Source organism: Lissotriton helveticus, chromosome 3_1 (genome assembly GCF_964261635.1).
Source record: "Lissotriton helveticus chromosome 3_1, aLisHel1.1, whole genome shotgun sequence".
In the NCBI taxonomy this organism is placed as follows: domain Eukaryota; kingdom Metazoa; phylum Chordata; class Amphibia; order Caudata; family Salamandridae; genus Lissotriton; species Lissotriton helveticus.
In genome coordinates this window covers 210,421,590-210,445,974 of record NC_136061.1, presented here as the reverse complement: position 1 = coordinate 210,445,974, position 24,385 = coordinate 210,421,590, and the positions used below count along the sequence as shown (strand labels likewise).

The 24,385-nt window shown below is 44.5% G+C and overlaps 1 protein-coding gene across 7 annotated transcripts in view; it reads left to right on the top strand.

Moving 5' to 3' along the window:
• The first annotated feature begins 1,811 nt into the window (after positions 1-1,811).
• The window catches only part of RFFL (ring finger and FYVE like domain containing E3 ubiquitin protein ligase), a 286,407-nt gene continuing 263,833 nt past the window's right edge, over positions 1,812-24,385 (top strand). For 2 of the 7 annotated variants that reach the window (XM_078679605.1, XM_078679601.1), the window contains exon 1: positions 1,832-1,968. The gene's annotated coding sequence lies outside the window, so the exon portion shown is untranslated. Of the gene's footprint in view, positions 1,969-24,385 lie in introns of all 7 variants that reach the window. The other 5 variants (XM_078679598.1, XM_078679599.1, XM_078679604.1 and 2 more) reach the window with 5 other exon arrangements.

Here is a 24,385-nt window from a genome sequence, read left to right as displayed (position 1 = left end):
AAGGCAGCTGCTGATGCCACAGCTGTTTCGTCACGGGGCAAGCCTCCACGTTCACTTCTCTAAAACGTGCATGCAATTAAACTAAAATCCCAGCTATTTTAGGGCAAAACCGTGAACCAACCCATCTGAATTGAAGAGGTTTCAATGCTTTGCTGCTGTCCGTTTGACTTACAACGTGCTTTCTCTTTCCACAAACTCGATGTTTGTGTTCCTTTATTTTGATATGCTTTAAGTATTACTGTCACACACACAATACCAAACACACAACCACACACACATGCACACACAAGCAACCACAAACACAAGCAACCACACACACACACAACACCACACACACACACAACCACACACACAACCACACCTTCAGTGCACACTTTCACCAGACATAGACACCATCAGTCGTCAGTGCACGCTTCCACCAGGCACACACACACCACCAGCCGTCAGTGCACGCTTTCACCGGGCACAAACACCACCAGCCGTCACTGCCCGCTTCCACCAGGCACACACACCACCAGCCGTCACAGTGCATGCTTTCACCAGGCGCGCACACACACCACCAGCCGTCAGAGCACACTTTCACCAGGCACACACACACACCACCAGCCGTCAGTGCACGCTTTCACCAGGCACACACACACACACCACCAGCCATCAGTACACGTTTTCACCAGGCACACCCACCCCCAGCCATCAGTGCACAATTTCTACACGCACACACACCACCAGCCATCAGTGCACACATCAATTGTTAACGCATCCACAATTAACTATTGTAGCAATCGCAGTATGGCACACTTTACTTTTAAACCTATCCATCTAAAGCGCAGCATGCCACCATTGCTACAAAAATAAACATCTTTTTGGCCTACAATTTATAGACTTTTGTTGCAATTGGTGTTGCAATATTTAGCAATGCCAATAGCTCAAACGTAATTAATGCGAGACCTAATGCATTGCAAATGCTTGTTTGTATATAGGAAGAATCTCAGCCCCCTTCCATGTTTTAGGGATGCATGCACCCTTTGCTATAGCGTTAGCTATATTAGTTATATATTGCAGTATTATACCTCTACTTGTACTTTGTACGCTTTTGTAACCTGCACACACATCACTTTTCCTCCTGTAATGTACCGACTGCTACCTCATGTATTTTGGTTGCTCACTATTGTCACTTTTGATTCATGTAACTTAACGTTTGCTTTTGTAATTTGTTCACTTGTAATTTTCTCCTCATGTATCATTACTGTTCCTATTGTGAAGCGCTCTGACACCTTCGGGTAAAGTCCGCGCTATATAAAATCGCATAAATAAATAAATAAATAAAAAACTTTTCCTGAAGGCTCCTCGTTGAAACCAGAGCCCAGATATTCAAGTCTTGATAAAATCAGTTCACCTCAGCTCTCCCTAATGCGTCAAAGACTTTACCTTCTCGGACACAGTGGACTGTAGTCACGTGATGACGTGTCACTGACAAACATTAGGTTTCCAAAACTTTCTCGAAATTTGAGCCCTCGTGATTGTACAAAAATCCCCGTTTTGACTCCGCCTCCAAAGGCGGTGCCAAGTACTTCCCACTTTCAAGACCTGTCTTGGTGGACGTTGGGAGTACTTTTATCACTTGTTCGGACGGCCGCCATTGGCGAAGTGTAGTGTAAGAATTGACTTGGCTTTCCTCTGGTATTGGCGGTTCCAATTGGGTAATTAGACTGTGGGCGGAGTCTGTTGACTTGAGTGTCAGACAAGCGGATGCTAGTCATAGTGGGGTGCGCTTTGACAGGCAGGGGTGGAATCGTTGTGGGCGGGGCGTCGCTATGGATCCGTGCGATGGGCGGAACCTTGCGCCTAGCTGGTGTTGCTGAGTTGTGCTCAGTTCGCTGCTTCCGGGTATGAGAGTTAATTAGGAAACAACGGTGCTGGGTCGACACCGGGGCCCGTGGATGGAAACTCTGGAGCTGGATAAAGAAGGTACAAAGTTCGTAATAAAGGGGGCGGAGATACTTGCTAAGAACCCCCCGCCTCCCTCCCTTCTTAGAGAGCCCCGCCCCCGCAGACCCTAGAAGAGCCCCACCGGCTCATAAAGACAGACCTACTCCAGTCAGCCTATTCTTCGGGAGTGACTGCAACACGTATCACTGAGAACCCCTGACTCCCAGATATGGACCCGTACCCTCTGAATATAAATTTAATTTGCAACCTTTTTCAGTGAACAGCACTTCACAGTTAATGTTTTCTAATCCTCGATGGGCCAAGCGCCGGTGATTAAATAAAAGCGTGTGTAAAACTGCATTTTTACAAACTGACGTTTCTGCATTTGTTTGATTTTAATAATCTTTTATGAAAAGTTTAACTAACTTTTAGTTGCTTTGATCTAAAATGCTAGCCTTGTCTGTAAAATACTTCAATAACTTACTTTATTATACTTAGCTGTAAAGGCAAGAGCATTGACCGGAAAGTGCTTAATTTGAGCCGGTGGTTTCCGGTGCTCGGCACTTAAGTCTCATCATTGGCAAAAATGACAACCCATCATCACATGGTGGCGCTGTCTGTCTAATTTTGAGATTAGGACAACCACATTGTTTAATAATTAAATATACATTCAAAAAGAATAATAATTGCCACCCAGGCTGTTCTTATATGTTTGGGTGGCCTGGAATAGTCCTGAATTGTCACGCTTGTAGGAGGGTGATGGTTAGTAGTTGAGTTGGTTGTGTATTTGGCATCGCTGGCAGGGGTAGTGGGTGGTGCAAGCGGCAGTTCCGTCCTCAGAAGAGCCCTGCCCTTTTTGTTTTTAACAAATTAAACATTGACTGACTGACCACCCCAATCCGCCATGGACAACCAAGAACTCTAAGGGTCTTTGAATTGAGGGTCTGGCCCTTCTTTGCTCACACTTTTTAAAAGTGAATCTTTTTTCCTGTGGCTCTTCTAAAATAGCGTTTTTTCCTAGGCTTTGAAAAGAAAAATTACAGTCCTTGTGGCTTCCATATCTTATTATCAATGAGATAGTCGCACTACCTTGACTAAAGCAGTGCCTCTTGGGGACACTTACAAAGACAGCCCTATCTAATTTGGCGTTGTTTTACTAATTCTGACTAATGTCTTTCACTTTTGGAAAGCAAGGGACTTTTTGTTGCTCCCTATCACAAGGGAAATTTCAGTTGAGATTTGAAGTAGGTCCTAAAAGCTTCCTTGCCTTTTTCAATGATTTGCACTCTTCTTGAAAATCTTCTGGAGAAAAACCTCACACCCATATAGCAGAAAACTCACTATGTTTGCATTGTATGTCTCTGTGAGCACTTCTATTGATTTATGACCCAGTGCAACATCCATCCTAAATAATGTTCCTGCAATAGCCTTAACCTCCCCTTCCTATATGAGGCATAACATTACGATTATATCTAAAAAGAAGGCCAAGATAGTGATATTATTTTACCTTCTCGACTAGAACTCCGTTTAGCCACCACTTATGCTTTCTCTTCTTCTTTTTGAGTACATGTTGATTTCAAATGCTTTTATGTGGGCTGGTATAAGTACCAAAGACATTTCCTTAATTGAAAAAGTATACCCTTTTAAATATGATCTGAGCTATGTGTGTACATGAACTCTTTGGATGGCCTTTTTAGGCATGACATCAAACTGTTCATAAACTAAACTATCTTTAATTTAGAATACTTACTATGTAATTAATGTCTTGCTGTGGAATGCTTACTATCTAATGGGATTTCAGGTGCCTATTTCACAGGATACTATGTTTGTTTATCTTAGAATTGCATTTGCCAGTTGTAGCTTTGGTGCCTGACCCTAAGGTGTCACAGGGTGTTGTTCAATAAACTACTTCTGCAAACTGGAAGAGCCCAGCTTCAATGTATTATACTTAACACTGACTTAAGGTCATTTTTTAAAATTAGCATTACACGCAGTTATTGACGGGGTTGCTGCAAATTGCTCAGAAAGTGTTAGGTTTGCAATAAAAAAAAAGTACTTTTAAAATATATAGTGTAGTAATAGACAATCGGACTGCACTCAGTGCAAGCATTTTTTTTTGTGTTTACTAAAATCATACACTGTTAACACTCTTTGTCATTCTGTAGCTTCAAGTGCTTCCGTCAATTAAAGCAAATATTGGATTCCAAATAGCCTTTATATTTACAGGTTAAAAAATTGCACACATTTTAAGGCTCGTTTCTTCTTTAATTCTATGTCCCTCCCTTGGCTCTAAAGCACCACTCCCTTTCAACCCCGGCATCCTAATTGTTCCGAGACGGTTGTCTCTTAACAACAAATACAGGAACTGTTCTTGTTACATAGCAAACGTATTAGCTTGTCATTCCTTCTTAGACCCCAACTCTTGTCGTACATCCAACCAAATCTTTTCCTGCGATTTGCTTCTCTCACCTATTCTTAAAGATGGCTTTCCTTCTATAGCCAATCATGAAACTCCTACCCCCACTGGCCTCGAGAGGCAATCCCTCTTAGTGTGATTTTTGCACCTCATGCCTGTCTTCTGAAACAATCCTGCCAGTCTCATATCTTATCAGTAGACAGTCTAGCCTCACACTAATACTCGTTTTAACAGATCCACAGTTAACTTTCATTACCTCTGTAAAAAAAATCAAAATCCCAATCTTCTAGTACTCACATGGCGACACAGTTCCACTTTCCACTGATCTTTCAGTGTACCCAAAGGCAGTCTCGCCTTCCACCCACTATCCTTTCAGCGAGGCAAACACATACATGCCAACATTTTAAAACTGGAAAATGGGAGACTTTTAATAAAATATCGGGGAAATATCATATATTGACATATGTTGTAGCAGAGGCAATTATAGGCAGGAGAAACCTAACATACAGCCATTTTAGGCTCCATAAATTGAGATTCTCCCGCCTGACTCGAGTCTGTTGGCATTTATGCAGACCCACACGAACATACCTTCTCAGGCAGCAGTGTCGCTCACTTTGCCCCACGAGACCACTGTTGTGATCATTACCATTGATTGTTTCAGACCCACTTTCTACTGACACAATCCCACTCTCCTCACCAGCCCTCCTTTGAGAGTCTCCAGCTTTCCACGTACCATTCAAAGAATGTTGTTTCTCCAGAAATTATGACGCCCCCTTTAGGTTGATAATGTGAGTACTGTAGAATAGCAGATATACAGAGGCCTGCCTCGCGTGTTCTCCTGGAGTGCTATGCTAGTGTTCTTCTGTTAGTGACATCTGCATCTTCATGTTACAAGGTGTTCCTCTACTATTGTTACTACCAGATTAGTATGCGTTCTTCATGAATGTAAATGAATAACTAAAAGATAGTATGAATTATACAACCGGTACCAAGGTTTAAATGTTTGTTTCCTCGCCGGCACCTCTCTGAAACAAGATTGACATTTCTAGTGCTTTAAAATGTGTTTTACTCTGAGCTTCCAAATTGGAAAGTGAACTGCCCCTTTCACTTACATCTATGCTGCCAGTGAAACCTACTCTTATTACCTATAATGCAGCCCTTCTTTGGTTTGATATCTCTTTACTCCGCCCCCACACATCACTCCATATCTGAAGAGTGACAAAACATTTCTGAAATTAATAAACTGTTCTTCATCTTCTGAGTGCGGTTGCAGTTTGCATTTGAGTTAAAGTTCTGCTAAAGAATGTACTAAGCCAGTTTCACCTCTTCAGACAAAAGTGCAGTGATATGCTGACCATTATCAGCACATTTTGAAACTTTTTTTACTTTCTGCTCTGCACTGATGTCACGTCCTATATACTTTGTTTTTTTGAATGTCAGAAACATCTCCTCTGTGCATATGTTCCACACCTTATTTCAAAGATCACAACTCTTCTTTAAAAGTCGTACCCTACACTTTAACAATACCTAATCTCCTGTAGCGTATCTATTAATACTGTCAACCAATATACGAAATTCCTGTAGCCCCCTTCCCCACTAAAGATCACACGTAATTCCTACTAATATCATCTACCACAGAAATCTGTAATGAAGGCATGGAATGGTTCCTGTAGAGCACACAAAACGAATCCCAATTACCAACAATTGCTAAAAAGTCACTAACTCTGGGACCTGGATCAGCATGCTGTCCAGCGTAAAAGGACAATAATGACTCGTGAGGGGTAGTAAGTGCTATATAATGCAATTCTAATACGATATATAACCCACACTAAAAGTAATACCATACACTCAGCAGTCAGTCGATTGCTTAATCATTCCCCTTTACTATTTGACACATTTACTATCACATAAGACAAAACTGCTAAGGGTCATATGCATCACCCAGTGCTATACCAGTCCACAGCAGTACACCAACCATCGCCAATTGAACTTTCACAGAATAGCTGATGACACCTGCCACAAACTGTTGGCAAACGGAGAACTCGTCATTTAGTCCAACACTGCAGCTCCTGACTAGCAACATACTGTGGCCACTTCTTGGCATCTCACAATGACAGTCACATTTGAGATGCTATTAACAATGTCCTTACCAGCAATCGTCCCATCATTTATCTCTCCCTTTAACCTATGCCTGCTCAGAACCATAAACTTTAAACAAAATATAGCAGAATGGACAACCCATTCCAGTAATTAGCCAGGTGGACTATAAGCATATGAAATATCGGAAAGGTACATGCAGAGCTGCTGAAAGCTGCCAGCTTACTGGAAATCATGAACAGCCCACCTATCAGTCACATTTCTTCATCCATCACACTGCTAAACATCGCATTCCATAACACGATAACTACTCCTCGGTGGTCCACTCGCACAACATGGAAACACTACCAACACAGGATCAAATCACAGGCAACACACTTCCAGCCATACAACCTACATTGTATAGTGTGCTGCCTATGTAGGCAAGCGCTTCAGCTCCCCATATAGGGATAATAAGAGCTATATAAATGTTGCAGTACAGTGCAATGTGTTACCCCCTTTGGAGGCTGGGTGGCGTATCTGGCTTTGTAACCTTGTTCACAAGATAAAGTAGAAAAGCATTTTATTTTTCTAGAATCAGTAACTGTATAGTGTTGTATGAGTGTGCCCCTGTAGATTTGCCTCTATCCAGTTATTGATGTCCATTCCCCTCCTAGTCCGTTTCCTCCATAAGCTCCTTCACATGATCCTTTTAGTCTTCTTGCTAATATTGTACATTATTGTGTAGAATACTATATTAAGATGCACCATAATGAAGAAGACTGTCTACGCCCTGGCATTATGAAGTTAAGTCAGAAATAAATCTCTGCGGACAGAGATCAGGAGCCTAGCTATTGTCTACGGTCCTATTCACAACACTCACTGGGGTTGGAATAGTGTATGTAGAAATGGAAAAAGAGTATTGCTCTTTTTCTTGGTGTCCCCTCACTCACCAGGGTTGCCCCACGGCGACATGCTTCATCATAGGGGCCATCCCAGTCCTCTATGGACCGGGGCGTGCTGCGACTTGCGAAATTACGTAGGAGCACTTACAATTAGACTATGTGTGGTGCGAGAGTTGTGATGTATTGGAGTGGGATGTGTGTGAATAACTAAAATTACCTGCCTAGTAAGCTTTAAATACTTTATTCTTGCTCCCAGGTGGTAGAGTTAAAACCGGGGTAGAAGTGGTAGGATGCCTAAATGACAATGTATTTAAGGTGTACCTATCAACTTCTGTCTGTCAACATGTTTTGTGCGTCCCCCAAGCACTTCCTCAGGACTACACAGGGACCAGCCCTGTGTTCGCCACTCCTAACCTATGCCCAATAAGCTAATAAAGGAAAAAATTGATTATTAATTTGGTGAAGAATGCTGTAATTAATAAAGCATGCATCTGGTACCTACGTAACCAAATTTAATCACGTGGTTCATGAGATCGGGCCTAACTGTGCCCCATGGACTCGGAGGGGTTCAGTATCCCGGCAAACTTGCCAGCTGGATACCTCCCTCAGTTTCACCTGTTCGTTAGCCTCCGGTCTCTCCCTTTAACCTATGCCTGCTCAGAACCATAAACTTTAAACAAAATATATCAGAATGGACAACCCATTCCAGTAATTAGCCAGGTGGACTATAAGCATATGAAATATCTGAAAAGTACCTGCAGAGCTGCTGAAAGCTGCCAGCTTACTGAAAATCATGAACAGCCCACCTATCGGTCACATTTCTTCATCCATCACACTGCTAAACATCGCATCCCATAACACGATAACTACTCCTCGGTGGTCCACTCGCACAACATGGAAACACTACCAACACAGGATCAAATCACAGGCAACACACTTCCAGCCATAAACCTACATTGTATAGTGTGCTGCCTATGTAGGCAAGCGCTTCAGCTCCCCATATAGGGGTAATAAGAGCTATATAAATGTTGCAGTACAGTGCAATGTGTTACCCCCTTTGGAGGCTGGGTGGCGTATCTGGCTTTGTAACCTTGTTCACAAGATAAAGTAGAAAAGCATTTTATTTTTCTAGAATCAGTAACTGTATAGTGTTGTATGAGTGTGTCCCTGTAGATTTGCCTCTATCCAGTTATTGATGTCCATTCCTCTCCTAGTCCGTTTCCTCCATAAGCTCCTTCACATGATCCTTTTAGTCTTCTTGCTAATATTGTACATTATTGTGTAGAATACTATATTAAGATGCACCATAATGAAGAAGACTGTCTACGCCCTGGCATATGAAGTTAAGCCCAATGAAATCTGCTTCCGGGACTAAGAAGGTGTTAAACAGTGCCCTTGAGTTGTATCTTTCTGTTATTGTTTTAGCCGAGTGGTGGTTGCAAACAGCGCATTTTTTATTGAGAGTCCCCTAATATATGAAAATGTAAGCAAGAGGTGTTTATGTAATTTTTTATTTCGTTTTTGTTGGAACTTTTGTTTCTGTTCATGATGTGCTTCTTTTAATCCCATCTCTGCCATTAAAACATTTTCTTTTTCCTGTTTTGTTTTTCTTAACATTTGCCCCACCTCAGACCACATCGCCAGAGTCATAAAGCACATTTTAGGGCAGTTGATGGGTATCTCAACTGCAAAAATAATTAAATATAGAAGGAATGAACTTGAAGGTAGAATGGACTAGTTATTTAATTGTTCGAATGACCTGAGGTGACATGCTTTTGTTGCTTCACACTCAGCTTCAGTGGTAGTCCAATCAATCAATCAATCATATCATTTGTAAAGCGCACTACTCACCCGTGAGGGTCTCAAGGCGCTGGGGGGGGGGGGGTTAAACTGCTACTGCTCGAACAGCCAGGTCTTAAGGAAACTTCTGAAGGTCAGCAGGTCTTGGGTCTGCCGTAGGTGGTGGAGGAGGGTGTTCCAGGTCTTGGCGGCGAGGTGGGAGAACGACCTGCCGCCGGAGGTCGTTCTTCAGGTGCGGGGCACTGTGGCGAGGGCGAGGTCGGTGGAGCGGAGCTCTGGCGGGTGGGAGTGTAGAGGCTGAGTCGTCTGTTGAGGTACGCTGGTCTGGTGTTGTGGAGTGCCTTGTGTGCGTGGGTGAGGAGCTTGAAGGTTATCCTCTTGTTGACGGGGAGCCAGTGCAGGTCTCTCAGGTGGGGTGTGATGTGGCTTCGGCGAGGGATGGCGAGGATCAGGCGCGCAGTGGCGTTCTGGATGCGTTGAAGCCTTCTCAGGAGTTTGGTTGAGGCTCCTGCATGGAGTGTGTTTCCGTAGTCCAACCTGCTGCTGACGGAGAGCCTGGGTGGCCTTTCTTCTCATTTCGGTGGGGATCCACTTGTAGATCCTGCAGAGCATGCGGAGGGTGTTGAAGCAAGAGGAGGAGACAGCATTGACCTGCTTAGCCATGGAGAGGGTGGAGTCTAGGATGACCCCTAGGTTACGTGCGTGGTCGGTGTGCGTAGGAGCTGTTCCCAGTGCGGTTGGCCACCAGGAGTCGTTCCAGGCCGAGGGGGTGGATCCAAGGATGAGGACCTCCGTCTCGTCCGAGTTCAGCTTCAGTTGGCTGTTCCTCATCCATTCGGCGATGGCCTTCATTCCTTCGTGGAGGTTGGTTTTGGCGGTGTGGGGGTCCTTGGTGAGGGAGAGGATCAGCTGGGTGTCTTCGGCATAGGAGATGATGTTGAGGTCTTGCAGTAGGGCGACGTGGGCGAGCGGTGCCATGTTGATGTTAGACGGCTTTGTGCTGAGGGATGAGCTCTTGGGTACGCCGCAGATAATCTCGGTGGCTTCGGAGCGGAAGGAGGGGAGGCAGACGCTCTTTGTTCTGCCGGAGAGGAAGGAGGTGGTCCAGTCCAGGGCATTCTCTTGGATCCCAGCGTCGTGGAGGCGTGTTCGTAGTGTGTGGTGACAGACCGTGTCGAAGGACGCTGACGGGTCCAGGAGGATGAGGGCCGCGGTTTTTCCGTTGTCTAGCAGGGTCCTGATGTCATCGGTGGCGGCGATGAGGGCAGTTTTGGTGCTGTGGTACAACACCATTACGGTACGATATTGAATTAAACAAGCATCACGGACAAAAAATAGTTGGACCTCGTTACAAGTACAAGTGAGTGGTTATTCGGTGCTAGGGGTGCAGCATAAATTCACTTATAGATATAACAACTCAAACACTTACGTATTATATTACTTCCTTGCAGAGATTCGGCTAAATACTATCGATTATTTTGATACATTACTCTCATCTGCTCGATTGTGGTCAGTGAAGGTAGGAGAGTTAACTAGTCAGTGGCATGTCTTGAAACACTACGATACACACATGGTTTTATGGTGAATTTTTGTTTTGGGCACTGGCAGTGCATGGTTAAGTTTAGTTTTTTGGCTTTTTTTGGGCTTTGACATATTTACTCACTGGTGAATTTTTATGAGCATGTTCAATGGTAATGCATAATATGTGAGTACCTAGTTGGTAAATCTTCGGTTTCTGTTAACACAGATTAAATGACTTTGGATTAAAAAATGAGAATAATTTATGAATTGTTATGTACAGTGATAGATTTTTATGTTATTTGTAGAGCATTCCCCTGACGAAGGTGCATACCGAAATGCGTTGGGATATGTCTTCATATGTTGATTTGTGGAGAGTTGTTTGAAGATTTCAAACGAATACATCTGATGATGGAAAAAGAAGAATAAAAGTGGTTTTGAAGAAAGAAAATTTTAGCAACTGTTTCATGGCATTTATATATTTTTGTATATATTTGTGTTTAGCTTTTGCTGTGATTAGAATGATGATGCTATGTGATGAGTAACAATCATGTTTCTAATTTTTTGAAATGATGTTTTGAAAAAATGTATTGCAAATATTTTTGTACATTTAAAATTGAGAAGATAACGCATCACGTAATAGTGAGCAAGTGCATAGTGCAACCCATAACACAGGTGTCTGTGGTTTATTCGAATATGAATTTACCATAAATACATTAAAAGACAAGAGGTGTTTGCAAAACAGGAACAAGTTGGTTTAATTAAACGAAGTGGCCTGGAGTGTCTCAACAGAATGCGTCTGAGGAAAGTCTCCTCGTGTACTAAGTTTAGACTGGTTTTATACACATCTTGTGAGGTAGAATAAACAAATTTTTGCATTCGTTAAAAGCATTTCAGTAATAAATTACCACTTTAAGTGAGCCTGTCGGCCAACGGCCGTCACGAGCACTACCTCGGTAGTGCTGCGCACATCCGTTGACCGACGCAGCCCCGCCCACTCAATGGAACGCACGCACCGCGGTGGAATTGCCGCTGCGGTAAACCGGTTAACAAGTTTGGTCATCTGATACGTACACAGATGGCTTTCCACCTTTGAGAGAGCAACTGTGGAAATGTGCCTTTTAATGGGCACACCGGTGCAGGGATCACCCTTTTCTGTCCACGGGTCCGTAGACCAACAAAATAGAGATTGGCACTGAAGCTGGAATTCAAATAATACGTTTATTAATCACTCATGAGTGGGACTACGTCTATACAACACCCTCAAGTGTTCCAGGAGGTAGTACATTAAATACACAGCCCATGGTGCTTATGTGCAGAGTTTTTTGCAGAGTAAGCATGTAGTTACAAATAGAAGGGTCAAGCATACACAAGAATAACTACAGACAAACATGGGCAGCTGGGAGATCACTCAGTCGGCAAAGTGGGAGGGGGAACAGAACTGCTTACAGCAGCCACAAATAGTCGACAGTTACATATTGGACCAGGTGCATTCCAGCAGCTACAGGCCTTTTCTCAGCACGTACATTGCTTTGGCTTAGTACAGTAGGAGTTAACTAAAGTTGATGACACGAGCAGAATAGAAAGGTATTTTATGATAGATCTCCTGAGGCGGAAGCCGGGAGTGCGACCTGTATAATTTTAACTATTTGAGAGTCACTTGTGTGTATTTTATTCTCTTACCCCTCTCCCCCTCCTGGCACCATATCAGGGCACCAGCTTGCTCTTGGCCACGCCGCGTAGCGGATCTCAGGGCTGCCGCGGTAGAACCATTACAACTCTTGCCGCCATTCCCTGACGCTCGTGGAGGACACGCCCCTTTCCCGGAGGCCACGCCCACCGCCGTACCTCTATATAAGACGCTGAATACAAGCGCCTTGTGTATTTTATGATAGATCTCCTGAGGCGGAAGCCGGGAGTGCGACCTGTATAATTTTAACTATTTGAGAGTCACTTGTTTGTATTTTATTCACTTACCCCTCTCCCCCTCCTGGCACCACATCAGGGCACCAGCTTGCTCCTGGCCACGCCGCGCAGCGGATCTCAGCGCTGCCGCGGTAGAACCATTACAACTCTTGCCGTCATTCCCTGACGCTTGCGGAGGCCACGCCCCTTTCCCGGAGGCCACGCCCACCGCAGTACCTGTATATAAGACGCTGAATACAAGCGCCTCGTGTATTTTATGATCGATCTCCTGAGGCGGAAGCCGGGAGTGCGACCTGTATAATTTTAACTATTTGAGAGTCACTTGCGTGTATTTTATTCACTTACCCCTCTCCCCCTCCTGGCACCACATCAGGGCACCAGCTTGCTCCTGGCTACGCCGCGCAGCGGATCTCAGCGCTGCCGCGGTAGAACCATTACAACTCTTGTCGCCATTTCCACGCCTTATCTTCAGAGGCCACGCCCCCCCTATTGCCGGTCACTTCCCTATAAAAAAAAAATGTGCATCTTCCGTACGCGCAGCGGACGAGCGCAGCGGGCGCGACGTTTGCGCGCGCCTAAGGCAAGCCCGTCTGCGCCCGTCCGCGCCAAGGTAGCGCCATGGGCCAGTTATGCTGCCTGTCATGGCCCCACACCTCTGGTTCAGCTTCCTTCTGGTCCCCCCTACTCTAGAGAGGAGCTCATACAAATAGGTAAGCACCATGCGGAAAAAGGAAAATTTTCCTTGTTACACACGTCACATCCAAGAGCCGACTTTTTGTGCGATGACCTCTTAAAATGTGGGCTTTTGAATGTTAGGTCCCTGCCTAAACACAGTACGGAGATCCAACTCTTGATTGACACTCACGAATTAGACATCCTTTTTATGACGGAAACTTGGACTCGCCCTGATTGTTTGGTCGACCCTGGCTTTGCGTGTCCTCCTGGGTTAAAATTTCTTCATTCTCACAGGCCTACTGGAAGAGGTGGGGGGGGGTGGGAGTTATTTTTAGAGCACCCTGCAGCATTAAGGTCCTCACTTTAGACCCTACTATAGGTACTGAGCTTTTAGGTCTAGCAATTCAGGCCCATTCCGGGACTACTGTCACTGGGATAGTATGCTATCGCCCGCCAGGGGCGTTCAGTCTTCAACAGCAACAAGCGCTACTAACTACCCTGACTAATCTCACCCTTACTCATCACAAGCTACTTATCCTTGGTGACTTTAATCTCTGGCGCAATGGTTCCCTTTACTCGGGTCTTGGTAACCTAATTCAGGCCTGTGAAAGTTTCGGCCTCTCTCAACTGGCTAGTAAACCCTCCCACAAAGCGGGTCATCTCCTAGACCTGGTCTTTGCGGCACCCGACCTGGTGGCGATGGGGGAAACCTTACCTATGAACTGGACAGACCATTCACTCGTTAAATTCCTTATTCACACGAACGGCGGTCCTCACAAGGCTCCGGTGTTGATTAGGGATTTTAAGTGCAGAGACTGGAGGGCTCTTACGCGTTTGCATTCCACCGGTGAGGTTTTCCATATGGCTCAGCTCTTTAATGAGAACAAGAAAATTGACGAAAACTACACCTCTCTCTGTTCCAAAATCACTGCGGTACTTGATGCCCATGCCCCTTTAAAAACCCGCAGCTGGAAGGGTAAGGACTCCGCCCGCTGGTTTAATGACAACCTAAAAAACCTAAAACAGGGATGCAAACAAGCAGAGAGAAAGTGGAGACGAGATTATAATGATACCTTTAAAGAGGTGTGGAAAAATAAGATCCTCGCTTACAAGAATCTGATTAAAAAATCCAAAACAGAATACTATTCCTCCCTGATCTGTAATACAACCAACAATTCCAGGAGTATTTTTAATATACTAAATAGCGTCACCAACCCGGATTGTTCCAAGAATGCAATCGTCCCGTCCCAAGACCTGTGCGATAACCTTGCTGTCTTTTTTTAAGGAAAAAATTGAACTAATCCTTAAGGACTTGGAAATTCCCCAGGATCTCGCCCCTCCCTCCGACCTGAGACCTGGCTCTTTGGTGGACCGGACGGTTGGCCCTGTCACGGCTAAGAAGGAAATGTTACTCAAGTTTCCACCACTTACATATGAGGCCTTCACCAAGCTGGCCAGAGGGATTGTCTCCGGATCTCCTCTGGATCCGGTGCCTCCCAAAATTTGGAAGGAGTTTAAGGATGAACTATTCCCCTCCCTCCACCAAATTTGTAACCAATCCCTAGTGACTGGCACCGTTCCAGCCCAATGGAAACGGGGGTTAGTCTCTCCTTTGTTAAAAAAGCCTTCCCTAGACCCTGATTGCTCAAAAAATTACAGGCCCATCTCCCTGCTGCCTTTCCCTGCCAAGGTAGTGGAGCGGTTAGTTAGCAACACCCTCTCCGACTATCTGGAATGTCATCAAGTACTAGATGGGGACCAATTTGGTTTTCGGCCTGCCCACGGAACCGAAACAGCCCTTATCACTGCTATGGATGAGCTTCAAAGGCGTGCAGACAGAAGGCAGGCAGCGTTCCTGATCCTGCTTGATATGTCTGCCGCCTTTGACACGGTGAACCATCAAATACTACTGAGGTGGCTGTTTGAGGCAGGAGTAAGAGGCACAGCGCTGCAATGGTTTCAATCCTTTCTGCAGGACAGGCAGCAGGCAGTATCCATGCCACCTTTCCAGTCAGCCTTCTCCCTAGTAACGCATGGGGCACCTCAGGGCTCAGCAATTAGCCCAATACTTTTTAACTTATACCTCAGACCTCTAATTTCACTCGTCAAAAGTTTTAACATCAGGATCATCCATTACGCTGACGACACGCAGATGGTCCTCTCCTTGGAAGGAGAGGACTCAACTTCTGTGGAGGTCCTACACAACTGTCTGCGTGACACGTCTCGGTGGCTACAAGACAATTCCCTTCAGTTTAACGCAGGGAAAACGGAGGTGCTCTTCAGTGCCGGAACTAGGATTTCCCGACCGTTTCCAACTAACTTTTGGCCCCCTGAAATAGGGTCCAATGTACGGTCGGTGGAAGGAGTTCGCAATCTAGGGGTTATGCTGGATCATAGGCTCAGTATGGAGTCGCATGTTCAAAAGACGTCTGCCTGCTGTTTTGCTATCCTTCGTTCCCTAAGGAAAGTTCTGCCCCTCCTACCCACCCATGCCCTCGCCCAAGTAGTTAGATGCACCATCCTTAGCAGGTTGGACTATTGCAATGCCCTCCTGCTTGGGTCCCCTGAGTTCCTGCTGGACAGGCTCCAGAGGGTCCAATCAGCAGCTGCTAAGCTGGCTCTGGGGCTTCAAAGAAGATCTCATGGCCCGTCCGCCCTGGCAAAACTGCACTGGCTGCCCATAAGACAGAGGATACAATTCAAGGCCCTCTGCATAGTTTTTAGAGCTCTTCATGGAACTGGCCCAGCCCCCTTACAATCGAAATTTGCCTGGTACACTCCTACACGACAGCTGCGCTCCTCTGAGGCTAAATTGGTAGTCGTGCCCAGATTCAGGAAAGTTCGATCCGGAGGCAGATCCTTTGAGGTGGCAGCTGCCAGACTATGGAATACTCTCCCTGTTGAGGTTCGGCACCTCACTGAACTCCTCCCGTTCAGAAGAAGGATTAAAACCTGGCTATTGCCCTGTTAACTCACCTGTAAGCTCACACTCCCTGTGAATTTTATTTCCGTCTCCTCTGATCTTATCAGCGCCAGGATGCCTGCAATGGTGACAGTTGCGCTTTACAAATTCTCAAAATAAATAATAAATAATAAGAAAGGCAAGCAACCGTGAAGACAGAAGAATTACATAGCTAACAAAATGGATGCCACAAAAAAGATGGCTTCAGCTTATGCTAATGGAAATTATTACACGTTTTCCACACTACTGTGTGCCAATGTGTATGTGTCCAGATGTCCGGCATGAGGAGTGCATGATCACTATTTATGGTGTGCATGTTGTGTCTTGGCTGAGTGATTCTATCTACATGTGGTATCTAGTTTAGTGGTATGTTTGGGGAACACAAGCCTTGGGCCAAATGTGTTTTATTGGAGCAAATTGCCACATACCTGTTTGTGGTGCTACTATCTATATGTGGAATCGGTTAAGGTTTTCCCTGGGTGTGCATTTGTCTTTGGGTTAAGAGAGACCCCACCTGTGACCTGTCATTCAATAGGTGTGGGTTGCGGGCCTGTCTAACCCCATATCTCTGACTCTGGGTTAATGTGGAGGACACTTGGGTAAAACCATTTTTGTCACAACTCCTGAAAATAATTCAGTCACTAGTGTCCTTTTTATCGACATTCTCCGTAATTTGTGTACAGTTGTCATAGCGTACATTGGTATGTTTGTACCGATATTAACATGATTATGCATTCCTAGATCATGACGTACATTGGCATCGCCTTTAGGAGTAGCAACATCATCATTCATACATGGATTATGGAATACATTGATATTGTTACTATCTATATCAGCACAGTTGTGTGAGATTAGGTGATGGCACACGTTGACATTGCATTTATTGGTATTGCCGTTGTCGGGCCTTCACATATGGTATTCATTGACATCGTATTTACTCATTCCAACACATTAGGAATACCCCTAGCCTTATGAATACGGGACACCTCATCGTCCTTTAAAATGATTTTGTGCTGGAATCTATAGTACCACACAACCTACTCACAGCATACTCAAAGAAGTAAGAAGTTACCCCCTCCACTATGGTTAACCTTTTTTGTGGGTATTGGGATACCATGCTCTGTAAGTGCTCTACAGATAGATAACACAGAATCTGTTATTAATCATTTACGTTTAGCACCCATGAATTTTATGTTTAATTATTCTAATCAAATGACAACAATCATGTATGTTATAGAAACCAGTTGAAATGTATCAGATTTCATCTAAAGCATGGCATAAATTCTCATGGTCAAAATGTTATCTCTATAAAAATGAATTCACCCTGTATGTTGAAATTTGATAATGGTCTACTTCATCATCCTTCAAAATTTAGCTCATTTTTTCACGGTTTTACTTTTTATGTGCAGATCCACGAAACTCTTCAACTATCTCAAAATTATACTGAATAGGACCAGCTATTGTTAAATAGTAAAGGCTGCGGTGCAAAGGCTCTGACAATAAGAGCATTCTACAAAATAAGAAACCCACCTAATCACAGTACAGAAGAAGCCATATGGAGAGCTATGCCTTTAACATGGATGAAGCTGTTGTGGAGGTGGAACATATTCTAGGGAGAGTGCAGTTGATCCACTCGTGTGGATGTCGAGGGCTAGCTGCACATCATTGTCAGGGACTGCTGAGACTGAAAGTGTTCATGCAGTGCCTAATGGATACTGTGTTCCTGATGATTTCTGAAGGACAGCACCTTAAACATTTGGGACAAAATATTCAAGAATGTTACAGGGACATTGGATTGTTTTTGTTTGCTTTGTTTTAATGCTTGGCTATTCTATTGCTGCAGCCAGGTGTTAAATAAGTACAGTGAGGCAATGAAGTATAGCTCTGCCCGGGCTGTATAACTAATACTTGTTGAACTGAAAAAATAACTAACTGTTCCTGACACAGACTGTGTTGCATTAAGCTGTATAATTTGTGTATATTGTTGCTTAACGTTGTCAACCCTGTCACATGACATAGTCTTCCACTGTCGCGTAAATCCAGTGGCCATGGCTTTGATACCAAAAGCACTGTGAATCAGTTTCAGCCACTCAGGGCCCATTCCCTTCACTTGGTCAGAGGAGTCTGTCCGACATTCATTTTTAACTGAATGTTTAGGCGTTGCGGTTGCATGCTTGCCAAAAAGGTATACATAGATTGCATGAATTTGGGCGGACTTGGCCCAGAATTGTCAAAGGCGTGTACACTGGATACCAGCATGTCCTTGTTAGATGTGAGTGACTCAGTAGTGTGAGACGTTCTTTGTGTTACTAAAGTGTTTCCAATTATTGAATCTCACACAGGTGTGTTTCACGCATAGCAATCTCTTCTTACCAAGAAGTTTTTTTTTCCAACAAATTTTATTCATTTTCTCCAATTACAGCATATAAAAATAAGATGTATAGCAGGATCACGTATATACACATAAGAGCGATACAATTGTTTTCTGTTACATTATATTTCGACCCTTCGCCGTGTTTACAATCGCATATTGTTTGGGACCTGGCAATTCCGCCTGTGTCCTATTGTGTAACCATCTTCCTTGCTAATACATCAATAGTACTGTCCTCCTGGATGAACATAGAACCAGTCTACAACTTTTTAAACACCCCACCCCCCTACCCTGCTGATGGGCCTTTCAATGGTAAAGAAAAGCCTAGTTATTAAAAGTAAAAATCAGGGACTGGATCGCAGAGGCAAGATTTTACGTGCCTGTTTAGGTTTGTGGGTACTGAATCTAAAAATGTTACCTATTTTGCGAGTGAGTGTCGTTCCGGAGTTCGGTCACTAGGCTGGGAGGGAATGGAAACTTTGGGGGTCCTGACTGTGGCTGTCATCATCTCTCACTCTAAAGAGTGAGCGCTGCTATGTGAAGAAGAGTCTAATGATTGTGAGTGTGTCTGGATCTCATAGAGTCTCATGGATTGAATAAGTCAGCAGATTTAAAGGATTCCAACAGGAGGTTCCAGCTCATAGCAATAGGCTCCTTTCTTAGTCCTCTTTATTCTTTTCTCTGAATGGCTACACTTTCCCCCAGTCCCCATTTCTCAACCTCCTTCTCATCGAGAAGTTGAGGCTGAAAACAATACATGTGGCATGGCGACTGTTTTTTATTCTGTGGAAAAATTACTCCTGCATCTCACACGGTGAAGGGCGCATGGAGAAGCTCCATACAGTACGTGCTTAAATATTTCTTGGACATGAATCCTTTGGCGGCCTCTTTGTTTGCACTCCGGTTTCCATACCGGACTTGAAGTTCGAAGACTGTGTTGATCAGGACAGTCCATGAAACTGGGACACATGACCCAGGTTTTCATTGCAGTAACTAATGTATCCTGAGAGTTGTAGTCTTGAATCATTCCAGATGAGCGGATTTGCTCAGGTAAAATATTTGCTATAGAAAAATCCCTGGAGTTCAACCGCGGTCCTTGTGGCATTGCTCTGCGTGTCTAATGTGTGCTAGGAATTCCTTAGGCGTCTTCGAGGGACCTTTGCCTTCGATGAACACTTTCACTCCTCCGGGTGTAGGGATGTGATTGATTTTGCTGTGGGGCAGCTGGAATGAGAGTTTCTGAGGTGTGTTTGTCTCCTGAAGTTTCCAAATAAATGCTTTGAGTCACTGACATCATTGCAGGTGATGTGATGCACACCCTAATGCTTCTGGACTTAATTGATCATTTGCGTTCCACTACCAGATGATTCCCTGAGGAACCACAATTAACGCTGTTTACGCAGTTCACCTATTCAGAAGTCTAAAAAAAACAGTAGAAAAGGAACTGCAATACCCGGGGCTTTTAATATACGTATCAAACATTTGCTCATATAGATGAAAATATTGAAAACCTATAACACATTCCTGAAAACAAGTTTGGTCAGTATTGTCAGAGAAAGGGTATACTAGGAGTTCATCCTTTCTCCCACTTTGGAGACCACAACCAAGGTTTGACCTATGACACTGAATTCTACTGAGTTGTCCATCATTTAATGGATCCAAAGAATGTAAGCATGTGAAAAGTCTAACTAAGAACTAACGAACAAACAGTTTGCAGCAGCAAACTAGAAAAATAAGAGGTTCATAAAAAGGTATGAGGCCTAAACATGAAGTACATGCGGAGATTTCTAGCCAAATTATAGGTTCTTCTGAGTGATGTAGCCTGTTGTTTTCATGTACCCAAGATGCCTGGAGTTGGACAGCAAAGTAAATCATGGGTTTTGGTTCTGGTGGAGGAAGATGATAAGGGAATTGGAGATCAACACCAAAGAATGCAATGCCCAAACTAAAAGAATATGCTGTGTCAGAGGTTAGAGATGGGTCCAAGCAGGTTGATAGTACAATATACGGAGATTTTTTCAAGAAACTGCAAAAAGATGTTTATACAGTCGTCTTCTAACAGTATTATGGAGGGAGGGGCGGGTTTCATTGTATAGATCACAATCCCAATCCCTTACAAAAGGAAGATTGCTCTTTTACATGATGATGTATACGGGAAGTTGATCTTTAAAATATGGGACACATTCGTTCTAACTGGTGGAGTGATGAGGGTATGATTGTGTTTTGGTGAAAGAGTGGGTTCTATTTTCATGTCAGAGTTGTTTTAGGAAGTAAACGTTTAGTGAGGATGGTGATTAGGCAGTGTTTTTATGAGGTATGGATGTAGCTTTATTATGAAATGAAAGCTAATTATCGGCTAAGGGGTCATATTTGTCAAAGGTATAGGAAGTACAGGGCAGTGGATGGAAGAAAGAGTATTCAAATGAACACTGTTTTGTAAGTTCAATCGAGAGCTGGAGGGTGTGTAGCACACAATAAATGGGATATGTAGAAATGGCAGGACAAAAAAGCTGCGGAGAGAGCGTAGTTCTTCGACATGCATGTCATGGAAATTGAATGCGTTTTACAGTGAGTTGAATCGAGGCATCGTATTCCAAGCCTGTACTTTATATTACATTATGCAGGAAACCGACCTGGCATGGACATTGTTCAACTTCTGACTTTCTTTCTTCAGCGTTGTACAGAGCAGGACCTGTGGGATTTCATGAAAGGTCAAGAGCGGCAGTGATTCTTCTTAAGATCACTGTACCCTTAATGAGAAGAGTGCACCTGGGTGTCATTCGAAAGAATACTCCAGGATGTTGATGGAAAATAAATGGAAAATAAATTGTAAATCTTAGGCAGCATTAAATGTTTGCTCCCCAATGCACTACCTCTCAGAATCACAGAGGTAATGCTGGGTGTATATATTTGTTTTTTTGGCGGCGAGTGTAGTCTTTAACCGCATCGGTGCGGCGCATTTTCCCGCTGTGCGCTAAGGAATGCAGAATCCTGCGGTTCATGTCGAGCTCAGCTCGTCATGAGCGTACGAGAGGTGTACTTCATGACGAGCTGAGCTCGTCATGAGCGTCGAAGGGGTTAATGTATTTTTGGATGCTGTAGGAGCTAAATTGGGGTTAGAGGCATGTAGGGTGGTGAGAAAGGAGAGCTAAAGGGGCCTTTTGGATTAATCTGAGCTTTGACATCCAATAACTGAAGATTATACATTTGACTTGGGGATACGTATTTTAATTTCAAGATTAGATTATTTCTCCATACTTAGCAAGAAGTACATATGGCCAGGGAGTCAATGTGGTCTCTTTCTGCCATCAATAGCTCTTAGAATGATAGACCCAAATCTCAGATTTTGTGGTGAGGCGTGGTCTTTCGTCTGCTGGGCCTAGATCTGGTCAAGTTCTGTAGACTGTATAGATGAAGAGTGTTTAAAAATTAACAAAGCTTCAGTAGACAAGTGGCCATCTATCACAATTTAGCAATTTACAAAATAAATAAATTACCAAATCGGGGGCCCTGTGGGAGGCTGGGTAATACTCTCGGATGGTTGTGGCATTCATTGAAAGCAAAAATAGGAGTGACAGCGCAAACTAGCAGACTTTTTAATGACCGGGGTGCAGTAATATAGCTACCTATTATTTCGGAGGAACAAATGTGTGGGACTTGTGTGGGACTTGTAAATGCTGTCTCATTGGTCTGGATTTAATAAGTGTTTGAGTTAACTGTCTTTAGCCAGGAACTACAAATCTGATGAGAATACTGGTAAGCTTTTGGCTTTGTTGGTGAAAAAGTTTCAGGAGCCGCTATATGTCTTTCGCTCCATGGACAGGCACAGAACCTTGCCGGAAGAATTCATAGCAGTGGTTGATGTGTTTACAGAATGCTACCAAGAGCGATATAAGTCTAACAGGTCTAGCTAGAGCTGCCACATGGAGCACAAGGGCTATGAGACAGGCTGTTTGACCAGTATAGCCGTTGCCCCTGGACATGCAGGGGGCAGGTTCTACACTTATCTCACTGAACTGCTAAGTGGCACTTCTTTAGGCTTTGGCTTTCAGAGTACAGCTGATTGAACATCTGAGACTTACTTTTAGAGGGTGAGGGTGGGGTTGGGGTGGGGGGGACATCTAGTTCTACCAATGCACGCGTCACTCATAAAAAATATAGGGTACAAGTAGTAATATTCCTTCATAAAAGGAGGCTTAATGTATGATTTAGAACATGTGTGTAATTTCTTAAGGAGGTCTTCTGGCTCTTCTGCTCTCTCTATTGCTGACTTACCTGGGGAAACCTGTCTGTTCGTGTGGCAAGGGTAAAACGTTCATAGAAATTGGATGTAGTCAAAATGCACTGCCTTGTCTTATAGGAGCGTAAGGGCATAAAGCACTCAGTACACTTCTCATTTTGGGATTTGTTTGGTGCAGACGGTCATCTTGCTTGGAGGAAATAAAGTGGCTTGATGACCATTTCAGGAGGATTGTAGTGGATGCTTTTTGAGCCGAGTAACCAGGGATACAATAGGCCTGCACTAGCACTCAGTGGCTCAGAATGGACAGCTTATGAGAATAAGTGCGGGCAGGGTTGGATTGGCAAAGCGGACCGTCATACGCCGGTCAATGGGCTGGTGCCTGAGTGTAGCTGTTGGCTAGTTTCTTGGAGGGCAACCACCCACACCGTCCTATTGGCAACCGAGCCCCCTCCATGTCTACCTATGCAGGTCATTGTAATACATGGCAGGCAGGCTGCAGGCACACAGTGCTTTGCTTATGCTTGGAGACGATCGTTGGGGCGAGTGATCATCCAGCGGTGTAGTTGTGAGGCCAGTTTCGTGGCTGTAGTTGGGCCATCGTTTGCCTTGGCCCATACCCCAGAAGCAGTGCCTTTCCCCACTCCTCTCCTGCCAGGCCGTCCCACTGAGACCATGATGGACGAGGGAAGAAGATAAGCATGCAAGGGCGTCTCTGAGGGGCCTGATGTTGCTCTGGCAGTTAACCTATTCACACTGTGGCCCTTGTGGGGCAGGATGGTGGAGGACTGCGGCGGGTAGCAACGGCTCAGCACAGAAGCAGTGCCTTTGCCGTACTCCTCTTCCAGGCCGTCTAACCGAGGCCAGCGTGGGCGGGGAAGAAGAGAGTTAAGGGGCTGAGAGGCCACGTTGGAGGCCAGCTCAGGTGTTGAGGCCATTGGTCCATTTCACCTAGGACCCCCAGGGCCAGCCTATAAGCTGTGTTCTTTCCGTGTTCCATCCTCTGCCCAAGCTTCACATTCATTCCATGGTTAGCGAGAGAGTGATGATAGCATTCAGAGGTCTTCTGAGAGGCCAGGTGTTGCTCTAGCTCTTGGGCCGTTCTCACCTCAGCCCCAGTCGAACAGCACAGTCCAGAAGCAATGTGTCTCACCTGATGTGTCCCCCTCCAGGCTGTCACATTTTGGCCATGATTGTTTGTGGGGTGGGAGGAGGAGGCCACAAAGATTAAGAGGCCTTGCTGGGAGGCCTGGTTGGGTGTTGTCGCCATTGGACCATCTTCACTTCGACCCAGACGGTCCAAATTTCAGTAATTAACTTGCCTACGTACCTGCTCATGTCCCCATTTTTCAGACTGTACAAAAGTACTTGCAGGATAGATCTGTGCTTTATCTAGTAACAGCTTTGGCTTATCATAAGTTAGCTCGGAGGTTTAACGTGTCTGCTGCAGAACAATGTGTAATATGCAGATCGCAGATTTGTATTTTATGTAGATAGATCAGTGAGTTGATGTTTTTATAACAGAGGTCCCTTTGTTACTTGCAGTTCCTAAGTTACAGTCCTCGCA